Raw genomic sequence first — 22461 nt, 5'->3', positions numbered from 1 at the left:
TGAGGATCCCAGGGGTTGAACTCAGGCCACCTGGCTTGGTACTAAGCACCTTTATCTGCTGAGTCACCCATCAGCCCAAGAAGAGATCTAACATGGCTTTAGATAGACATTGATAGAAAAAGAGATGCTTAAAAAAAAAAGGACAGTATGTTCCCAAACTTGGGTATGAGATTTTCATGTTGATTATACTTGAATGTCTCGGCAACACAGATATACTATTTTGATGGTTTCTGAAGATACATTGTACAAAAGATTTCTGAGAGACAAGCCCTCCCATTTTTTCATTTTCTATTTCAATAAATGAAGCACAGGGAGGCTCCCAGTGTGACTTGGATAGGATTACAGGCTGATTAGATAGAGTCATAGTCACAGGTTTGCACAGGGAGTTAAGACAAGTCCTTCCTGTATATGAACTTCATAGTCTTGCTTATGAGATTTTCAGAAAATTTCAGCTACAGTTGGGAAAAAAGAAAGGCCATACTTATAATAGTCCCCAGCATTTAAACACATGGTCCCTGGTTGGTGGTGCTGTTTGGGGAGGTTTAGGTGGCATGGCCTTGCTGGAAGAAGTGTGTCACAGGAAGTGGGCCTGGAGACTAAAAAACCTGGCCTACTTTCAGTCTTATCACTCTGCTCAGTGCTTGGGTTCAAGTTGATGCTCACAGCTCCCCCTTTGCCCCCACACCCACTGTCTCCTGCCCCCCCATCGTAGACCCTAACCCCCCAGGAACTGTAAGCTCCTGCCCCCACACCTGCTATCTGCTGCCCCCATCATGGACTCTAACCCCCAGGAACTGTAAGACAAAATAACCTTTTTCTTCTGTAAGTGAACTTGGCCATGGTGTTTTACCACAGCAGCAGAAAAGTAACTAATCCAGTCATATATACTTAGGACTTACACATAGTTTATTGCTATCTTAATATTTGAAGTATCTCCTTATAAAAGGAATATTGTTTTAACATAGGCAACCTTTACCACAAATGTTGACTATGACTGTTGGAGATCTCTACTGGGGCTGCCCTTTCCAAACTCTGCCCCTGAGAAAGCCCACCACACAAGCAAGCGGCTCCACCTCTGGAGGGTATTTAAGGTCTGGCCCAAGGCTCCCCTTTGTGGTTTTCCCTCATGGCTTCTCCTCTTCTCCTCTTTCCCTAGGAACACCCATATTAAACCTGGATTTATTAATTCAGCCTGATCTGACTTATTACATCGGTGGCATTACTCACTACTGGGGGATTTTTTCCTATCAATGACTCTCAGTTATGAAGACTTCAGTCAGACTCCAGGATAAAGGACTCCTTTTACCTGCCATATTCCCTTCATTTTCCCTCTCTTTCTGTCCTTCCTCAACTTAAGAACAAAAATTAATTTTTCAAAGTTCTGGATGTTGCCAATCTAAGATCAAAGTCTGGGCAGATCCATGGTCTATTTCCCAGCTTGCAGATGATATCTTTCTTCCCCCTCTTCCAGGGCTGAGGATCAAACCCAGACCTCAACTACGGAGTTCTACCCTCAGCCTTTTCCTTGGATCCTTCCATGGATCTGGATGGCTGCATCTCTTTCCTAAGGGTATGCATTTTGCTGACCTAATCGCCCTCTCATAGTATCAGCACACTGGTATTATTATAATTTCAAAATATAAAATTTTGGGGAATGAAAGCATTTAACCCACACCAGTTAGTTCTTAAAGACCCCAGGAAACAAGGCTGCATGGAGTAGACTAGCAGTATGGCTGAGGCAGAACATGACTAGGGTGCAAAGCTTTGTGACAGCATCTTCACTGGGCACCACACTCTTGTCTCCTGCATCTAATGACAGGAAAGACATGCTATACATTTTTGTTTGTTTGTTTTTTGTTTTTTTGAGACAGGGTTTTCCTGATAGCCCTGGCTGTCCTGGAACTCACTTTGTAGACTAGGCTGGCCTCAAACTCAGAGATCTGCCTGCCTCTCCCTCCCAAGTGCTGGGATTAAAGGCATGCACCACCATGCCTGGCTCTCTCTACAATTTTTTTTGCAAGTTAGTATATATAATTTTTCAGTTTCTATTAGCTTGAATCCATAGTTTCCATAAATAAATGGTATTTTAGGACTCTGTTACTTCCTTCTGTCTTGGACTTAGCACAGTATCAATTTTTTATTTATTTGTTCTGAGTCTCTCCTCTTTATTAGCCTGAAGCTTCTTGTAGGTAGTGACCACTATGCATACATCTCTAACTTTCAGGCATCTAACAAAGTGCTGTGAGTATTTAAGACTGTGAGCTAATGATTATTAGCAAGGCTGAATACTTTATAGGATATTTGTTAGGAATAAGTAATATTTAAAGACTTGAATAAAAGAGTAAAATTTTTTCCTTGGATCAGTTTCTTCTTTAATATCTATTCAAGAAAAATGCCACTTGGGAGGTAAAGGGACAGAAAACTGTGGACCAACAGGTACTCTGTATCTTTCTCCACTGGGTTCTCCTTAGATGCTTTCTGTTCTTTCTGTGAGTAAGCTAAGATCCAGTTGAGATAATTTCACCATATATTAGATGTCCAACTGAAATTCACTTCTCAGTTTAAAAAGTATTATTATTTACATTGTGTTTCCTTTACTGTGAAACAAACCAAATTAATGAGTATACTCACAGATTGCGAGCACTGTGTACAGTTTTATATTAGTGAGAATCCTGGAGGCAAACACCTTAATGAGATAAAAACGAGCCACCATATGGGCAGAGACTAGCTGGAGTTCAATGCTCTGTCAGAAAGATTTAAAGAGAGATTTTTAAACACAGCAATTCTTTATACTTAATTTCTGTACTTAGTTTAGTAGCAGTTTAATGAATAGAGCTAAAACTCATAAGCAGTCATGGATGAATTTGATATCTTCTCTACTTGGTCACATAGCCACTGTCAAGGTAAAAATGAAAGCCAAGAAGTATTTCAGAATCTGGAGGAGTGTTACAGTAGAGCAGCTGCTTAGTATGTATAAGGCCCTAAGTTCAGCTTTTAATACTGTAACATACACTAAATAAATAAACTAAGATATACCTACTTACAATAAAAGAAAGAAAGATGAACTAGGAGAAGGTAACATTAAGCTAGCCAGAACAAAAGAGTTGTAGAACACAAGGAAGAAGGAAACCAATTCCAAATGGATAAATAAATTGAATGTGCTGCATTCTGTAGGGTGAGTTTGAAGTGTTTCCAGAAGACTCGTGTTGAAGCCTTGGTTTCTAGCAAAGTGCTACTGGGAGGCAATGGAAGCTTCAGAGGGCAGTGCTCGTGGACCAGCTTCCCATCATTCTGGGCTTAACCTTGAAGGGCCATGACCAGAGTGGCTTTTCTCTGTCATATATTCCTTGCCATGCAGTCCATCTCATCATAAGCCTAAAACCAACGAAGACAAAATGATCATGGAATAAACATCCTAAATAGCCCTTTTATCTTTATGTTTTTATATGCTCCATTAATAGAAAGCTAATACAGTATATTATAGGTATATGAAGAGCAACAATCTAAAAACAAATACTGTGCTTCCTCCTAATCAGCTATAGATGCCACAGCAGGGGCCCAGCAGGATCCTGCAAGTCTTTAGAAATGTTGGAGCCAATTACAACAACCTTTTGGGTATCTCCCAGGAGGCCTGCGATGATAACTCTAGTGCTTCTACAGAATTAACTGGGACATGGTTTAGAAATGCTCTAATTCCCATGGAGAACCTGAAGCCTGGCTTTTCCATGAGCCCATCATGTAGAGTTACAGACTTGTGTTCCTGGAGGGCTTTGCAGAAACCAGCATCAGCAAAGCAGAAATGTGGGAGGGAAGAAGGAAGGAAGAGAGCTGACCAACAAATATGAAATAAATTGAAGTTAGCATCCAAATGCCTCAAGCCTAGATTTACTAAATTTTTAAGGAAAAGTAATTCCTTTATAATTTAAATTAGTCTGGTAAACTAAAAAAAAAAAAAGAGCTAAGTTGCTCTTTTACTTGGTGACATTAATGAGAGTCTCATTTTCAAATCATGAGAAACACAAAAACATTATAGATTTAGCTCAGTTATGATGATACAAGTACAATTTTTAAGTAAAATTCATTAGCAGAATTCATTATCCTAAATATCCTAAATAGCCCTTTTATCTTTATGTTTTTATATGTTCCATTAATAGAAAGCTAATACAGTATATTATACAGAATCGGGGAACACCAGGGACAAGCAGGTTTTGCTACACTGATAAAGACAATTTCACATCAGAAGAGCTACCAGTGCAAGTAGTCACATTAACATGTTAACAAGGAAAGGTAACAATCATCACACTGACCTGTAAGTACGCTTAACACAGTGTGAATTATTCACAATACAAAACGTGAATGCACTGGAAATGAAAGGAATCCTCTTTAGGGGTATGCATTAAAACTAAAGAATACATACACTTATTGGAGGAACTCCGATGAGATGCTTTCAGCATAGGAACAAGACCACTTTCCCTGTTCTCACTGTTACAGCTCAATGTAGAATGACAGGTCATGGCTGTTGGGAATGTCTTCTCAGCTGCCTGTAGATGTAACAGTCTTATTAAATAAGAAACACAGAGATAAATACAGAGTTAAAAGCCCAAGAGGTCAGAGTCGTAGCTAGGAGCTGCTACTAAAAAACCTTTCTTACCCATTCCTGCCACTGTTGTCCTTCCCCTCAGAAAGAGACCAACTTCCTGTGTATCTGTCTTTTTATTGACTTTCTGTTCTGCCTTCTCATTGGTTGTAAACCCAGCCACATGACCTCCTCATCACTGTCTGTCTATATAGACCTCCAGGTCTTCTATGGTTGGTATTGAGATTAAAGGCATGTGTCTCCATGCTGGCTGTATCCTTGAACACACAGAGATCTGCCTGTCATGTGATCTGGATTAAAGGTGTGCACCACCACCTCCTGACTTCTGCTATGGCTTTGTATTAGCTCTGATACAACTTTATTTATTAACATACAAATAAGATAACATTTCAGTACAAATAAAATAAATAGCTGCCCTCTCCAAACCCTGCCCCTCAGAAACCCTGCCAAGAATCAGCCCCTCCCTGGGGCTGTTCAAGATCATGCCTGCAGGCTACTTAAGATCTGGTCCCCACATTTGCCATGTGATTCCTCTCTTGCCCTCTTGAGAGTCACCCAGGAGTTGCTTTGCTCTGTTCATTAAACCTGGATTTAGTATTTTGGCTTCAATTGTTTAATATATTGGTGGTGGAAAATAGCCAGTAACTAGGGATTCAAAACTTATCAACAGCTAATATTATAGGGAAAAAAACCCAAATCATAATATAGCAAATACTGATGGAGATATAATCTTATTTGGAGATGACAATACTATGTAGAAAAAGCACTGGAATTCACAAAAGCTAGTAACAGGATGTAGCAAGTTTGTAGGCATAAGATAAACTTTAAAAGGCCAGTGGATAACAGGATCTATACAAACAAAGCTATAAACACTTTCACCTGAACCTCACACCTTATACAAAAACATGCAGAACTCATAACATATCACAGTACAAAAAGTCTAGAGAACAATGCAGAAAAATGTCCTTAGGACTTCAGAGAAGCTATAGTAGTCAGCTTTTCATCACTAAAAAAATACAGAATGGAATCAAAATAGTTTGCTTTGGCTCACAGTTTGGAGACTCTAACCTGTGGTTGATTGACAAGTTTGCTTTTGGGTTTATGGCGGTGTGGCGCATCACAGTACAGGAATGCAGTAGGGAGCAAAAGAGGATGGAGTCAAGATCCCTTCAAACACATGCCTCCAATGGCCTAAGAACTCACTACTAAAGGGTCTACTACCTCCCAGTCTCCCCACCCTGGGGACCAAGCCTTCAACACAGTCTTTGGAAGACATTCAAAATCCAAACTACGGCACAGACAAAGAGATTCTAGATATGACTATAAGTGTAAAGTCATAGAAAGAAGAATTGATAACCTATGTTTAGCAACATTAAAAAAGTCTTTTGTTCTGTGAATAATCCTGGTGAAAGGATAAAAAGACAAAGTTCAAAGTAGGAGGATGTAGTCCTGGGTCAGATATCTGGCAAATGTCTTATACTTTGGATGCCTACACTCTCAAAACTCCACATCAAGAGAACAAAAAAGTATAATTAAAATGGATAAAACATAAAAGGATTTACAAATACCTAGTAAAGAAGAGAAAACATGTTCAACATCATTATCCACTGGAGAAACGAGAACCATAACTTAAATGATATGTTTCTACATAACTAGGGGGATGGCCACATGAAAAAATGATAGTACCACATACTGGCTATAACGCAAAGAAACCTTCCTACCCATGCATCACTGATGTGCCGGAGTCCAGCTATGGCGAGGTTCGGGTACCAAGAGGAGGTGTGGAGTCAGCAAAGGGAAGGAGGAGACTGAGGCGATCCAAGGGTGAATAGGGATGGCCGCCTCTGTATTGAAAAAAAAAAAAAAAAAAGGCTACACATTTTATACTCTACAACTGCACAAAGGATTAAATGGAAGAAAGCGGCCAAATGATCTGGGGTGTGACTTGTCATCAGGGATTGAGGGATAAGTTAACAGGCACCACAATCATATGCTAATGGAAGGGCCACAAGTCTAGAAATAAGAATGTCTCTCTTTTTTAGCAAGCAGGAACTTTCTTCAAACCCCTAAAGGAATGGGGGCTTTTGTCTAAATGCTTGACCTTGGAAAAAGGACTTTCTCAGGGAACCAGACACTCCATTATAGAATATTGCAGTTTTTTATATGGCTTAGTTTATCCAAATAGCTAAAACTGTAAGTGAGCAGAGATGAAGTGAGACAAATATTACTATGAAACTGAGTAGACCTTAGGAATTTATAAATCTTGATTATCAAATATACCTTATTCTTCAAAGAAATCTTATTCATCAAATATACTTTATTTATCAAACATGTTACCTATCTAAATTCTCTAGCAGCTTGGTGTTAACTCATGTGGGAGTTGGCAGAGTTATCATGCTTGATAGTTCCTTGGTGGTGGGGCTTTTCTTTTCAAAGATTTATTTTGTTTAAAGAGGCTGCCATTTTATACATTTTCATCCTTCAAAGCCTGCACAAAATTTCCCAAAGGAAAAGGCATAAGGGAACTCCCATCATATATAGTGAGAATCATTAAAAATGGAAGTAAAAGGCTGCTGGAGAACTGTGATCCACAAAGTCAAAATGCTGGAACTTTTCAAGCAACAGTGATAGCTGTGAGGTCCACACCACTAATGGGAACATAAGATGGCAAAGCCAGTTTGCTGTGGGATGGTCTGTATGTCAAATTACTCTGATTGGTCAATAAATAAAACACTGATTTGCCAGTGACTAGGCAGGAAGTATATGTGGGACTAACAGAGAGAAGAAAAGAAAGAACAGGAAGGCAGAAGGAGTCACTGCCATCTGCCATCATGACAGCATGTGAAGATGCTGGTAAGCCACAAGCCACTTGGCAAGGTATAGATTTATGGAAATGGATTAATTTAAGATGTAAGAACTGGATAGCTAGAAGCCTGAGCCATTAGGCCAAATAGTTTAAACAATATGAGTCTCTGTGTGTTTACTTGGTTGGGTCAAAGTGGCTGTGGGACTGGCAGGTGAGAGAGATTTGTCCTGACTGTGGACCAGACAGGACTGCAGAAAACTCCAGCTACACCAGTTACATTCAAAACTAAACATAAGTTACATAAAACAGCAACTGCACTCCTAAGAATTTATTCTAGAGAAACTAAAAATCACTCTTGGTCTGTGGTGGAAATGTTAACCCCATATTGTTTGAGAATAAGACCACTACTGTGATTTAAAGCCAAATTTGAAGCAAGGTTTAATTAAATACTGGCCAGATGGATAGGTTCTGGCCAGGTCCATACCCAAGTTCCCAGGAAATAGCCCAGAGTCAAGTATGGCAAGGGCTTAAGAAGGAAAACCCATAATTCACTGCATTTCCCATCAGGTCCAATCAAGGACAAATGTATATACTGATGAACCTCCAGGCTACATCCAATCAGAGGCAAGTGTATATTCTGATGTATTTCCTGCCTGTGAACCTCCCACCCATGTGTGATCAAGCACATCAGTGCAGATGGATCAAACAAACTTGTTTAGGGGACTGAAAACATATGTCATTTACAGTTGTGCAAATGTTAACATGCTGTCTTAGTTACTTTTCTGTTGCCATGACAAAGACACTTTGACCAAGGAAACTTAAAGAAGAAAGAGTTTATAGGGAGCTTTTCATTTCAGAGGGTGAATCCATGATCATCATGGCTGGAAGCATGGTAGCAGGCAGGCAGGTAGGCATGTTGCTGGAGCAGCACCTGACAGCTCACATTTTGAGACACAGCTATGAGACAGAGAGGTCTAACTGAGAATGGAGTGGGCTTTTGAAACCTCCTCCAGCAAAGCCACACCTCCTAATCCTTCCCAAACAGTTCTACCAACTGCGGAGTAATTTGACATACAGACCATCCCACAGCAAACTGGCTTTGCCATCTTATGTTCCCATTAGAGATGTGGACCTTACGGCTATCACTGTTGCTTGAAAAGTTCCATCATTTTGACTTTGTGGATCACAGTTCTCCAGCAGCCTTTTACTTCCATTTTTAATGATTCTCACTATATATGATGGGAGTTCCCTTATGCCTTTTCCTTTGGGAAATTTTGTGCAGGCTTTGAAGGATGAAAATCTTAAATTCAGGTTTACAGTACAATGGGAGAACCCCGGAGGGCAGAAGTTCGCTACTGATGTTTTACAATCTTGCATCTAAGCTGTTAACACCCAATATGCAGGATACACACAAGGAACTTCCCTTAAGCATTCAGGAGGGTGGAAACCAGCAGGGAATTAGCATAGGGAGGACATTAAGGTCAAGGTCAGCAAGCAAGGCAACAGCTACCCAAAATGGGGGCTAGGACCCTACAGCAGAGCATTTCCCTGGCACAACGTGGAAAGATCCCAGAAGGAATCCAGTATCTTCCAGATGGAGACACCAAAATTCTCAATGGATGAAACAGGGGCCAAATCACAAAGCAAGATGCATTTGCCCTGTTAGGCATCAGGCAAAGCAGATTTCAGAGAAAAAATATTACCACAGAGAAAGGGAGCCTTCTTTCAGGGAAAAGGGTGCAATCAAAAGGTGTCCCAGTGCTAAATGTTGCTAAATCTAATACTAGAACTTCAAGCTATGCAAAACCAAAGCATTGACAGCATGCAAGGGAAACACACAGCAATGATTGCTCTCCCAGTATTTGATAGAATAAAGAGATGCAGCATAATAAACAGAAGATGTGCTGTCCTATCAAACAACTTGATCTGAGGACATCTATAAAACATTCGAGCTAGCAACAGCTTAAAAGGCATTGCTTTTAGTAAACATGGAACAGTCATCAAGATAGATTGTATGTTGGACCATCATAGAAGTCTCAATAAATTTAAAAACATTCAAGTCATGTAATCACAGTAGAACTAAGTAACAGATCACAGAACTCTGTCTGGGAAATCCCCAAATATTTGAAGACTAAGGCAAAGCTGTGGAGTGTCTAACTCAGTAAGGGGAGGGAGGATGTGGTGGTGAGCCTGCAGATGCATTATGGAAAAGGGCTTCAAAGCAAAAATCTCCTCTCCCAACTTAAGCAGTTTTGCAGAATGCTAAAATCTGAGTCACCATGAGAACCAAGGAAGACCAGCACAGTGATGAGTGAAATGTTGGTGGAGAGTCAGGACACCGTCACTAGAATGCTCCTGAGACAAACCCCTATGCTGCTCATCCAGAGATTATCACGGTAACTTTATATGCATAATATACAAAACTCACTAATTCGTAAAGCTCAAATGCAGTTGTTTATGCATCAATTTTGTTCCAATAAAGTTGTTATGATACTGGATGGAACTGAGTATTGCTAGTGTTGTGGGGACTTGGACGCCCTCAGTTACCAATGGTGGCATTCTGTTTTCAGTCCCTTTCTCTTGTTCCTAGCAAGGTTATGAAAGCCTTTTTTATTTTAGACGTAGAAACTTGTTAAGCCCTCTCATGGGATGGCTTATACTCCAAGGGTATTCCACTTGACTACATACCCCAAATGCCTCTCCTCACATTTCTGTTTAATGTTCGAGTTAATGGGTGATGTGTGGCAGAGAATATGAGCTGCAAATTGCCAATGCCATTTTAACACATACAGCTACTTAAAACGTTAGTCTAAGAATTTCTGAATTAGCTGTCAAATACAGAGATTCAGTGAAAATTGCCTCCCATTTTACACTAACTTTCATACCATATACCCTTTCTGTTTTCTTGGCTGGTGCGGGGTTAACAGCTGAGACCACCCGTGTTTGACATGTTGCAGCATTCCCATCATCACACAACACAAGTGAATATTTTCTGATAAAGAAATCCCAAGACATTGATCCAGGGAGGATTGCTGCTCTTCTGTTATTTCAGATTCTTCCAGGAAGGCTGGCACATGATGGAAGGAACAGAGGAGAGTTTGGCATAACACGGAAGATGGGGTTAAAATAACTGTTTGACCAGTTGTATGGTGGGAAGGCTTGCTTTTGTATATCTGGACAAGTGATAGAAACAACAGCCAATGGTTTGTTATGGAATGGAATATTTGTCTAACTACATAAATGTGTGTTTAACATGTGTAATATATGTTTAACTGTGTGTTGCATTTTTTTATGTTGCAGAACATTTGTTTAACGATGTATAGATGTGTTGCTATTGTTTATGCTGCATTTGTTTAATTGTGTAAAGATGTGTTGTTGTTTTACTTTGCCTGCCTAAGGCACCTGATTGGTCTAATAAAAAGCTAAATAGCCAATAGCTAGGTAGAGGAGGGATAGGTAGGGATGGCAGGCAAAGAGAAAAGGGGAGCCAGCCAACCAGCCAGCCAGCCAGCTGGGGGTCCAGCCAGCCAGACATGGAGGAAGAAGGAAAGCAGGATGGACAATACACAGATGAGGTAAACAAGCCTTGGGGCAGCACATAGATTAATAGAAATGGGTTAATTTAAGTTAGCAAAAAGCTAGCTAGAAACAAGCCTAAGCTAAGGCTGAGCATTCATAATTAATAATAAGTCTCTGTGTGATAATTTGGGTACTGGTGGTCCGAGAAAGCCCAATCCACTGGTTGTTGAATCTGTCTAGGAGAGACTTTGGAGATGTACATATTAACTCCACAGGATTAAAGGAAGAAAATGAAAATATTGTTTCTGGATCTGTGGTTCTTCAAAGGTGTTAGTCATGACTGCAGACACAGGGCACAGAACATTAGAATCTCCCACGGCAGGGCAGTGTAACCCTCAGATCAGAAAGTATGTAAGATCCCACTTATACACAGAATTCTTCCAGGAGGCTGAAAGCTGGTATGTTGATTTGGATTGAGTCTGTGGTGAGCTGCTGACTCTGTGTAAATGCTTCACAATGTTGAGTGTTGTTCTGTGATTGACAAGATACAGCTCAAGGCCACAGAAGTGGTTGACACAGCAGTGCTCCAGTGCACCAATACATGTGGATCTGTAACCTCTTTCTGTGTCCTGGGGTTCAACTCCAAAGTCTTGCTCATGCTCACCAAGTGCTCTACCATTGACACATCCCCAGCCCTTTAACTATTTTAAATTATGCAAGCAGTTGGAGGCTTGGAATAAATATTAGTGGAAATACAAGTAGCACAGATTTCCCAGGACAAATTATTCATGAGAAATCCTATTTAATCAAGTTTTATTGAACAGAATAATCTTAATTTTAAGAATTGTTTTCTATGTCTCTGAAAATTTTTTCCCTATATGCTGATTAGGTGCTGTCACAGTGGGCAGACAGTAGACATGAATTAACCAGGCTGTGATGTATGCTTTCCAGTTTAGACATCCATCTGCAAACAAAGAACTAAGGTGTTTGTTGTTGGTGTCTTGTTTTGTGTTTTCCTTCAGCTCTGATATTAAATTTGAACAAGATGGACTTTTGAAGAACAATTTATTTTGGGGATGATGATATTATTTCTTGATTTCTCAAGTCAATTTCCTCCACTATTATTCATCCTTAAAAAAAAACTTCCTTTGACCTTTTCTCATCTCATATTTTATATCCTCCCAGAGATAGGATAAGGAGAAAAAAGAAGATAAATTTTAAAAGCTGTTTTATTGCTTATTCTCATGACTATTTAGAGATGAGATCAGAGTTATAAGACAGTTTGTTTACTACTTATGTGGTTCTATAAATGATTATAGGTTTTGATTAGTTACAGCCTGTCTCTGTTTTTATGATATTTTATAACAAGTACCCCTTCCACAGTGTCCCATAAGAATCAGGGAAAAGACCAACGAGATGGCTCAGTGGGTAAAGGTGCTTGCCACTAAGCCTGGTGACCCAAGTTCAATCCCCAGAACCCATCTGGTGCAAGGAGAGAATTGGCTTCCCGAAGTGTCCTCTAACATTCACATGTGCTCATATGCGTGCGCTCATATGTGTGTGTGTGTGCGCGCGCATGCACTCATACACACACACACACACACACACACACACACACACACACACACACGGGGTGGGGGTGCTGTAAATTTAAAATAAAAATCAAGGGAAGACTCAAGTTGGATGTTGTATAGGGGTCCGAATTTTATAATTTATCTGAGTTCATTATCACTGAGCAGCATGTGAATTCTCTTTTTAAAATCTCGTGGACTTTATTTCTTAAAGCAGTTTTGAGTTCCCATATGCTCTGTCCTTACACTCCAATTTTCTTGCTATTAACATTTAGAATCTGTATAGTTCACTTGTTGCAGCTATAATACATAAATATGGGGCCTGCCAAGCTCCAGGTTGTAGGTGACCTCGGTGTTGCCTGAATGGAAAATCTAGGGGATGAGGCATTAACCTTGATATGGCTGGCTCTCTTGGCCACTAGGAATGGAACCAAGGTTTCAAGACCTTCCTTCTCTCCTAGAATGCTGCTGCTGGGGCGGGAGGCATTTCACTTTCGGCAGCTGTAAGCTGGCAGTTCTGGAGGTGGCTGCTCTGTCCTACCAGGCAGCAGTCGCACATAGCTCCCTGCTACTAGCCAGTGATATCTGCCTGGAACTTTCGCCTTCGCTGCCGCTACCGCTACTGCTACCTGCTCTGAGTGGGTCTCTGGCCACTCATCTGTCCGTGTGTCTCATAGCCGCTAGCAGATCCCTGGTGCCTGCCACTGCTTCTTGGGTGTCTGTGGTGGTATTGTGTTCCCCAAAATATTGTGTGCCCTAATAAACTTATCTGGGGTCAGAGACAGAACAGCCACTAGATACAAAGGCTAGAAAATGGTGGCACTCACACCTTTAATCCTAGCATTCCAGTGGTAGAAATCCCTCTGGATCTCTGGGAGTTCAAGGCCACATTGGAAACAACCAGGCATGGTGACACATGCCTTTAATCCTAAGAAGTGAGCCTTTAATCCCAGGGAGTGATGGCAAAAACAGAAAGATACATAAGGCATGAAGACCAGAAACTAGAAGCTTTTAGCTGGTTAAGGTTTCAGGCTTTGGAGCAGCAGTTCAGCAGAGATTCATTCTGGATGAGGACTCAGAGGCATCCAGTCTGAGGAAACAGAATCATCTGAGGAATTGGCAGGGTGAGGTGGCTGTGGCTTGTTCTGCTTCTCTGATCTTCCAGCTTTCACCCCAATAACTGGCCTCAGGTTTGATATTATTAATAAGAACTTTTAAGATTCCTGCTACAGGTGTCTTTGTCTGCTATTTCTACTATGGGATCCTACAGGAGAAGCTAACAAGAGGAAAGTATGGAGAAGGACCCAAACAGGAGATGTTCACCGTTCACCTTTGCCTTAACTTTGGTTTTCATCCAGTGCGTGATCAATGCTATGTTTGCCAAGATCTTGATCCAGTTTTTTTGACACTGCCAGGGTGGATTGTACTCGGACCTGGCTCTGTACTGCCTGCTCTGTCTCCTATTTGGGTGCCATGGTCTCCAGCAACTCAGCACTAGAGTTTGTCAACTATCCAACTTAGGTCCTCAGTAAATCCTGCAAGCCAATCCCAGTTATGCTCCTTGGGGTGACCCTTCTGAAGAAAAAGTACCCAGTGGCCAAGTACCTGTGTGTGTTGCTAATTGTGGCTGGTGTAGCTCTTTTCATGTACAAGCCCAAGCAAATGGTTGGAGTAGAGCACACAGTCGGCTTTGGAGAGCTGCTTCTGCTCTTATCTCTGACCCTGGATGGACTGAAAGGTTTTCTCAGGACCATATGAGGGCTCATTACCAAACAGGTTCCAACCACATCAACCTTTGGTCCACATTGCTGCTTGGTCCAAGGATCCTGTTCACCGGGGAACTCTGGGAGTTCTTAAGCTTCGCTGAGAGGTACCCGACCATCATCTATAACATCCTGATCTTTGGCCCGACCAGTGCTCTGGGTCAGAGCTTTATCTTTATGACAGTTGTGTATTTTGGTCCCCTGACATGCTCCATCATCACCACAGCACAAAAGTTCTTCGCCATCTTGGCTTCTGTGATCTTCGCCAATGCCATCAGCTCCATGCAGTGGGTGGGCACCAAGCTGGTATTCCTGGATCTCAGTCTGGATGCAAGTTTTGGAAAGGACCAAAGAAGACCTCCCACTAGGAAGAGAGAGATTTCTTCCACTCCAGAAACACTTAAATTATTATCTCCAACTGTGACATCTTGGAAAAATGAACTCAATCATGATAAGGGACTGGGTTCCAACCTTTTTATGAAAAAATAAATAAATAAAACCAAAGGAAGCAAGATGGAATATTCTAAACAAAGCAACAAGATTGCTAGTGTCTGGTTTTGCACAGTCTAGCACAAATAAAGTGAAGAAAGGCAAAATGGAAAAAAAATATTATGTGACAATATTATTAACTAAGGAAAAGTATTTATATCTGGGTTCACCCTTAATGTCACAGGGGTTTTGGCATGTGTAATTATACACATAAGTGATTACAGGATCATCCAGGGGAAGTCTACTTTTCTAAAAATCACCCCTGCCTCCCTCCACTCTTCCCACCTCCCCAACCCTGGCCAGCCACTGATCTCTTACTGAATTTTGTTTCGGTTTTCCAGAATTTCCTATGACTGGAATCATATGGATTATAGCATATGGTAATATTTTAATTGTACTTAATTTTAATTGTTTAGGGGGTTGGTTACAAGTTGTTGTCAAGGGTTAGGAAAAAGGCTAAGCAAAGGAGATTAGATTTAAGGTTCTTGTTTAAAAAAGGAAAAAAGAAAAGAAAAAGACAATAACTAGTTTTAAATACTTTACATTGGATTGGATTCTTTTATATTATATACAAATTTGAAATGTATATTGTTAGAAAATGCTATATGTATATTTCTAATTGTACTTATACCATTCATTTAACAATGTAATGCAATTTTCTGATCTTTGATTGTTAGTATTACCAATTATTAGGATATAAAGAAATGAAAGTTAGTAGTTAGACATTACAATAGAACTTGTAGTCATATTAGATGTGTTTTAAAAATTGAGCAGATATATTTTAGATAGACAGGTCATCTTCATACCCTTCAGAGATCTACGAAATATGGCATTTAAAATGTTTTAATAACTTAGAAATTTTTTCTTTTTTGTTATGACTATGAGACATGTCGTCTCCTGGCAGTACCAATCTACTTCAGAGAAAATATGGGCATTGAAAAAACTGCATATGGAGTTAACTTTCATTGTGGCAAAAGTTAGCCACTGGACAACAAAGTATCCTCGAATCAACTGTTGACAAACAGGACAGACAGGACATGAAACAAAGGACTACTGATTCTTGCCAAAACAAGTGTGGTTATGGTTTTATCAAAAGGCATCTTCTGAGGCCAGGACAATATGGCACCATCCCTGAAGTGGCCTTCCCAATCCGGAAATGCCTTCTTCGAAGGCAACTGAACAGGCAGTGGGCCGATGGCTTCTGATGTGCAATGGAACAGCAGCTGAAACAGTTATTCTTGAAGAGTAACTAAGCTCACGCCTCTCAATAGTAGACTGGCATTTAATAGAGGGATGTGGAGAAGAATGGGATGCTGAGATGAAGCCATATATATACAGCCAAGAAGAATGGACAGCTGAATTAAAAAGCCACCAACAATTTCCAGAATTTAAAATCCTGAATCATGACATGACACTAGTGGAATTCAGGTGTTTCTGGTACATGGACTGCTCTCACCCAATGTGAGGTTGAACTGTTGACCTTGTGTAAATCCTACTTCACAAATGAGTCTGTCAGATACACTAAGCCTATAGGCTGAAGATGATGCCCCAACACTGAGGAGAAACCTCAGGTGACTGTCCAGTCAGCTGGCTGTTTCTGTCAACTCACAAATTTTTGGAAGTTGCTTGCATGCACACGTGTGCAGTGTTCCCAGAGGTCAGAAGAGGGCATTGGATGCCCTAGGACTGGAGTTACATATGTTTGCCAGTTGCCACGTGAGTGATGGGAATTGAACCTAGGTTCCCTGGAAGATCATCCTGTGCTCTTAACCGCTGAACTGCCTCACAAACCCCAATTGATGCTATTTTAAAGGGGATATGCTTTTTTTTTTCCACCCAGAAGTGTAACTTCCTCTCTCTGGAGTTATCAGTTAAGAAAAGGTCTTCTGTATGTGAGATGTAGGAGGTTGTTTTAATAGAAGATAGTGAGAATGGGGAGGGAAAGCTCCAGAAACCCAGGGCAGAGCCCAAGATGCACACTGAAGTGGAATGCACAGCTCCATGCAACCAGTAGACCCTACAAGGCAAGGGCAGGTGGAATGTAAAATGGTACAGAGGGCCAGTTCTGCTAAAAATTATAGTAACTGACAAGTTCCAGCGACTGGAAATTCCTTGCAAACAAAGTTCCTCATTACTGAAGTTAATATTTTCAAACTTATGAATTGGTACTATTTTGAGAAATGTACTCTGTAGGTAAGTGAAAATCTTGGGCAATCAGAGGTGGTGGAGCTGTGAAGATGTTTCCCTTTGTCTACCCTGTGTCTCCTTGTGGTTACAGCACCCAGTCTGGGCTGGAACCCACCTCAAGACAATGACAGACACCCTTGCCACTGCTGGTCTTTACAGGAAGCCACAGCTAGAGCAATTAACCAAGAAAAGGGGGGAATCCCTCAGCTCAGAAAGGAGATGAGAAGTACTGTTGACTAGCAAATGCCTGAAATTTTGCTAATATGACAATTGTAATTTTCACTTTCCTGAGTACTAATGAAATAAAAAAATGGCTTGATGTTTATGAAGCATTTGTGTTTCTTGTCTCTAAAAAGTTCTTTGGTTCTTCCACCCATCACCATTAGGTTTCTTGAATATTTCTTTCTGGGTAAGATTTGTTTCAGAAATTGTCTGTGGCTTATTCTTGGCATTCTTTGTACATTGCCTGAATTACATTATTTTTCCTTAAGTGTTGATTTTTAATATAGGCACATTCAGTGGGTTTTTTTTGGTAGGCATTTTATGTTTTAAGAATTTCTTTCCTCCAAGGTTTAAAAAAATCACCTAATTTTCCCAAAGCTTTCAGTTTTGTTCTTTAGAAATAATTCCATATGGAAATGAGTTTGTATTCCATGTGTATGAAGTTCACACTTTATTTTCCACATCTGGAATGAGTTTCTTGTTGACCCATCATCTTCAGTCAAATAACCCAACCTCTTAATAACCTATGGTGCCAACTGTACCATAGAGATGTCATGTAATGTGTTTCTGGTTTTGGATTTTCTGTTCCAGTCAATGGCTTCTATATCATTTTTTATCATAAATTCATGCTGTATTAAGTACTAAAAACTTATAATAAATTTTGGATATGAGAAAATAAATTCCCCTCATTTTCTATTTATATTTCTTCCTTGTGAGTGTCTTACCTATTCCTGTTTGACATTTCATACCTAAGTATAAATTTTAAAGTAAATTTATTTTCCAAGAATAATATTTGTGTAATTTTTATTAAGATCTTAATTTATTCATTAACATGGGTAGAATTAATATTCTTGTGATGGTGTCCTGCCATTGAATGTGATGTTACCTTGTCATTAGCTCTTCTTTAATGTATTTCAATAAAGGTGTGTATTTTCTACAAATGCTTTACAAGTATATGTATATAGTTGTATATTCTTCCATTGTTTTTCTAAATAATATTTATTTGTGCATTAAATGTACTATCTTTCTATTATTAGTATAGGAAACACAGTTAATATTTGAAATTGATCTCATTGCCAAACTTTTATTTATTTAGATAATTTGAAAACCTTAGGTAGTTGAATTAGTCACACCCTTCAGCATCTCACACTTCCATTCTACTCCTATCTTTCACACACTACCCTTCGGTCTGAAGGTTCTAGTCTCATTCTTCATCGCCTTCAGTCATCAACCATTTAGTGTTTACATGATATTTCCTGTGTAGCAACTGTATCTTTCCAGTAATGGCAGTTTTAATTTCATCTTCCCAATTCTGATATTTTGCTTATTTTCTATACCTTGCTGGCTAGTACCTCTATAGGAAGATGAGACAAAACAGATGATGCAGTGTCCCTTAGGGTTGTTTCTAAATGGCAGGCCATAATTTTAATGTTTTATAATCATTTGTCAGCTACTTTTTTGACATCTTGACACAAGCTAGAGTTGTCTGAAGGGAGGGAACCTCAACTGAGAAAACACCCACATAAGATTTGGCTGTAGGCATTTTCTTAATTAGTGATTGATGTGGGAGGGCCCAACCCATGGTGGGTGGGACCAACCCTGGCCTGGTGGTCCTGGGTTCTATAAGAAACCAGGCTGAGAAGCCATGAGGAGCAAGCCAGTAAGCAGCACCTCTCCATGGCATCTGCATCAGCTCCTGCTTCAAGGTTCCTGCCTCATTGAGTTCCTGTCCTGACTTCCATTGATGATGAACAGTGATGTGGAAGTACAAGACAAATAAACCCTTTTCTCCCCAACTTGCTTTTTGGTCATGGTGTTTCATGGCAGCAATAGGAACCCTAACTAAGACACATCATGTGTGAGATTTGTTTCAGGATTTTGTAAGATATGATTGTAATGTTGATGACATCTTTTCCTAGGAAATAAAAGTCATCAGACATATAATGTTTCTTGCATAGATCCTAAATGGTCCTGTAATAAAAATCCATAGGGAGATATTGGGGTAAATGCTAAAAGATCAGAGAGACAAAGTAACAAACCACAGCCACTTCTCACCTCGCCAGCTCCACAAATACTCTAACTGAATGCCTCTGAGTCCTCACCCAAAAGGGTGTCTAGTTCCTATCTACTCATGCTTTATATGCCTTTTTCCACCCAGTCATTTCATTTCCTGTCTCAACCTTCCTAGTGCTGGGATTAATGACATATTTCCAATGTGTTTCCCAAATACTGAGATTAAAGGTGTGTGCCGCCACTGCCTGGTTGTTTCTCTCCTAGACTGGATCAATCTCATGTAGCCCAGTGTGGCCTTGAACTCACAGAGATCCAGATGGATCTCTGTCTCCTGAGTGTTAGGATTAAAGGTATGTGCCACCACTGCCTGACCTCTATGTTTAACCCTGTGACTGGCTGTGTCCTTTGATTTCCAGGCAAGTTTTATTAGAGTACAACAAAATATCACCACAAATATTGTTATTACATTGAATGCTTCCTTATATCCTCAGAAACAATTACATAACCCATCTTCTTCATTTTGCTAATGTGTTAAATAGCACAGTAGATTTTTCAACTGCTAAATTCTGACATTTCTATGTAATCCTGACTTGAAGATAGGCAGTTGACTGGATTTGCCTTCTGAGTGTCTGTTTAGTATCTTCATACCTGTGTTCATAACTTTGATGATATTCCATTTGCTTTATTATCCTTATTTTGCTTCTGTCAGAATTCTTCTGTTATAAATTGAAAGTTTATATAAATTAGAATTCCTAGTCATTGACTGTCTATGAAATCGTGTGGGTCTGTTATTTCCCTTGAGGGAAGACTACTGACTTCATTCTTTAATGGCTTCATGTCTCTTCATAGGGTTTTTTTAAAAAATTAAATTTTGGTAAATTCTATTTTTATTAGAATTCTAAATTTCATTTAAGTTTTCAGATGCATTGATGATATTTAACAGGGTTTTTTTTTTTTAAGAAGCAAAAATACTGAGTTGAACAGATGGTGTTTATGCTAAATACACTAAAAATTTCACCAAGGTTACAAATCCAAGTGTGACATTTTACTAAACTGTAAACTATATATATTTATGCAAGTGTATATATATAATTATTTTTTGTGTATTTTGAGGCTTGTAAAATTATTTCTTAGTAAAAGGAATATTTATCAAAATTGATAGTTTTTATCATTTTTCTTAAATCATAATGTACAGAGCCCGATTAAATGATATATTGCTAACTATACTTTCCAGCTTAGGGCAGATACTATGTTATGCCAAGAGATATGTTTAATCATGGTAATGCCTGTGATTTCCTTTCTCATGCTTTGTTTCATTTGATTCATTAGCAGTTTTATTTTATTCTTCCATTTAATATTCACAAAGATTGATTGTGATTATGTCATTTTGGGGCAAGGCTCTGGAGAATCCCCAGAGAATAGTTTGATATGGACTATTTGAGTTCATCCATATTCATCCGTAATAGAATCAGACCCTTGAGTCCAACCTGACTTTCAGTCTTCAGACTCTGGTGTGCCTTGGGCCACAGGCTTGCTCTATGCTTGTCCATCTCAACAGGCCTGTGTCATTGGTTCAAGGAGAAATTCAGGAATGAGGCACTCTTATGCCATGCTTGACTTTCATCCATGTGATAGTGAGAGAATACCTTGCGTTTCTTCATTTTTTTATACAAAAAGCAGAGTTAAACAACATTACTAATTTTCAAGGCTTCTTTTATGTACTTTTGTCAAAAGACTGTGGTCTCTATTCCTGGGGAACTGTTTTGAAACCTCTTTAAGGTCAGGCATACACAATGACATTCAACTACACTCCACTTATTTGTTTTCTTTCGATAGACAATAATTTGGATCAGTTTTAGACTTGAAGAAAACATGGTTCCTGTAGCTCTCCCTTCACCTTGTTATATTGACAGCAACACTGATGCATCACATCATGTCTCTCCAAGCCCATAGTTACATTTAGGTTCATTCTGAGTATTCTGCATTTTGTGGGTTTTCAGGAGTAAAATAGATTGTATCCAACATTATAGAGCAATGGAGAAAAGCCTCATTACCTCCAAAGCTGTTTGTGTACCTCCTATTTTCTCTTGTGAATTCATTTATTTAAAACTGTATTATTTCAATGTGACAGACATTGTAGAAAGCACTGGGATTATCAAGGTAGGCAGGTCCTTATCCTTGCCTAAGTAATGATCTGATACAGAAGGCTGAAAAATAAACCAGGGAAATAATGATTTGATGAGACAAGTGCTATAAATCAATATACAGATTCTAATGGAGGTGAGGTAGATAGAGTTGCAGTCATTGTAGAGGCTAGGAGTCTTTGGGAGGAAGTGATTATCCCAATGATGTATGAAGGACTATCTACCATGTGTTAGGGAAAAGATCAGGAGGGACATTTCATGCAAAGAGTAAAGGATATACAAAGCCTAGGAGGCCTGAACTCACAGAATGACCTGTGAGAAGAAAGTCTCTATTAGCATTTGGTAGATAAGTATGCAAGCTCTAGTGCTGTATAACTTACATAAACAACTTGTTTATGTTGTTATCAGTTGTCCCCTAAGACCACAGTGCCACCATCCATTAATACAATTTACCACCCAGAATACATTAGTATGCTTTGTTCAGATTAAACAATACCCCTTATATTGAAGATTAGTGTGAACAGCATTTAATAAGATTTAGTTTCCCAGAAACTCCTTGTCGCCTGAGGGTTGGTTTCATAACACAGTAACTAATGATACTTATGCAGTTTTCTTGGAGGAATCTTGTCTAGAAAGAATTATTTATAACAAATACATACACTCATGACTCCAGCTGCTTGTTTGGGGACTTTCAGAATGGATAAATGTCTGACAGCTCTTGCCTTTGGGTGAATGACTTTACCCAGTGTCTGCCTTTCCTGCCATTCTTACCTTGACTAGCTAATAGATAAGATGCTACGTGACTTCCTGTACCTGGCCACCCCAGAACCAGGATACATACTGCACAGGTGTGCACAGTTGTTATGCGGCCTCACAGAGAAACAATACCTACCATGCTGTGTTCTCCAGGCCACAGAAGCAACCAGCCCCAGACAGGAAGTAGAATTCTCTCTGAGCCTCCAGTCTGTTTCGTTTGGTTTCTCATATTAAAAGTGGCTGTCAGCCAGGCGGTAGTGGCGCACGCCTTTAATCCCAGCACTCAAGAGGCAGAGGCAGGCGGATCTCTGTGAGTTCGAGGACAGCCTGGGCTACCAAGTGAGTTTCAGGAAAGGCGCAAAGCTACACAGAGAAACCCTGTCTCGAAAAACCA

At 39.7% G+C, this 22461-nt stretch overlaps 1 pseudogene; it reads left to right on the top strand.

Annotated features, from left to right (window-relative positions):
- The first annotated feature begins 12917 nt into the window (after nucleotides 1–12917).
- LOC114684067 lies at nucleotides 12918–14745 on the top strand (annotated as a pseudogene).
- Nucleotides 14746–22461: the final 7716 nt, after the last annotated feature.

The sequence above is a fragment of the Peromyscus leucopus genome, chromosome 6, assembly GCF_004664715.2.
Source record: "Peromyscus leucopus breed LL Stock chromosome 6, UCI_PerLeu_2.1, whole genome shotgun sequence".
Taxonomy (NCBI): domain Eukaryota; kingdom Metazoa; phylum Chordata; class Mammalia; order Rodentia; family Cricetidae; genus Peromyscus; species Peromyscus leucopus.
Note: the sequence above shows the minus strand (reverse complement) of the source record. Positions and strands in the feature narration are given on the sequence as shown.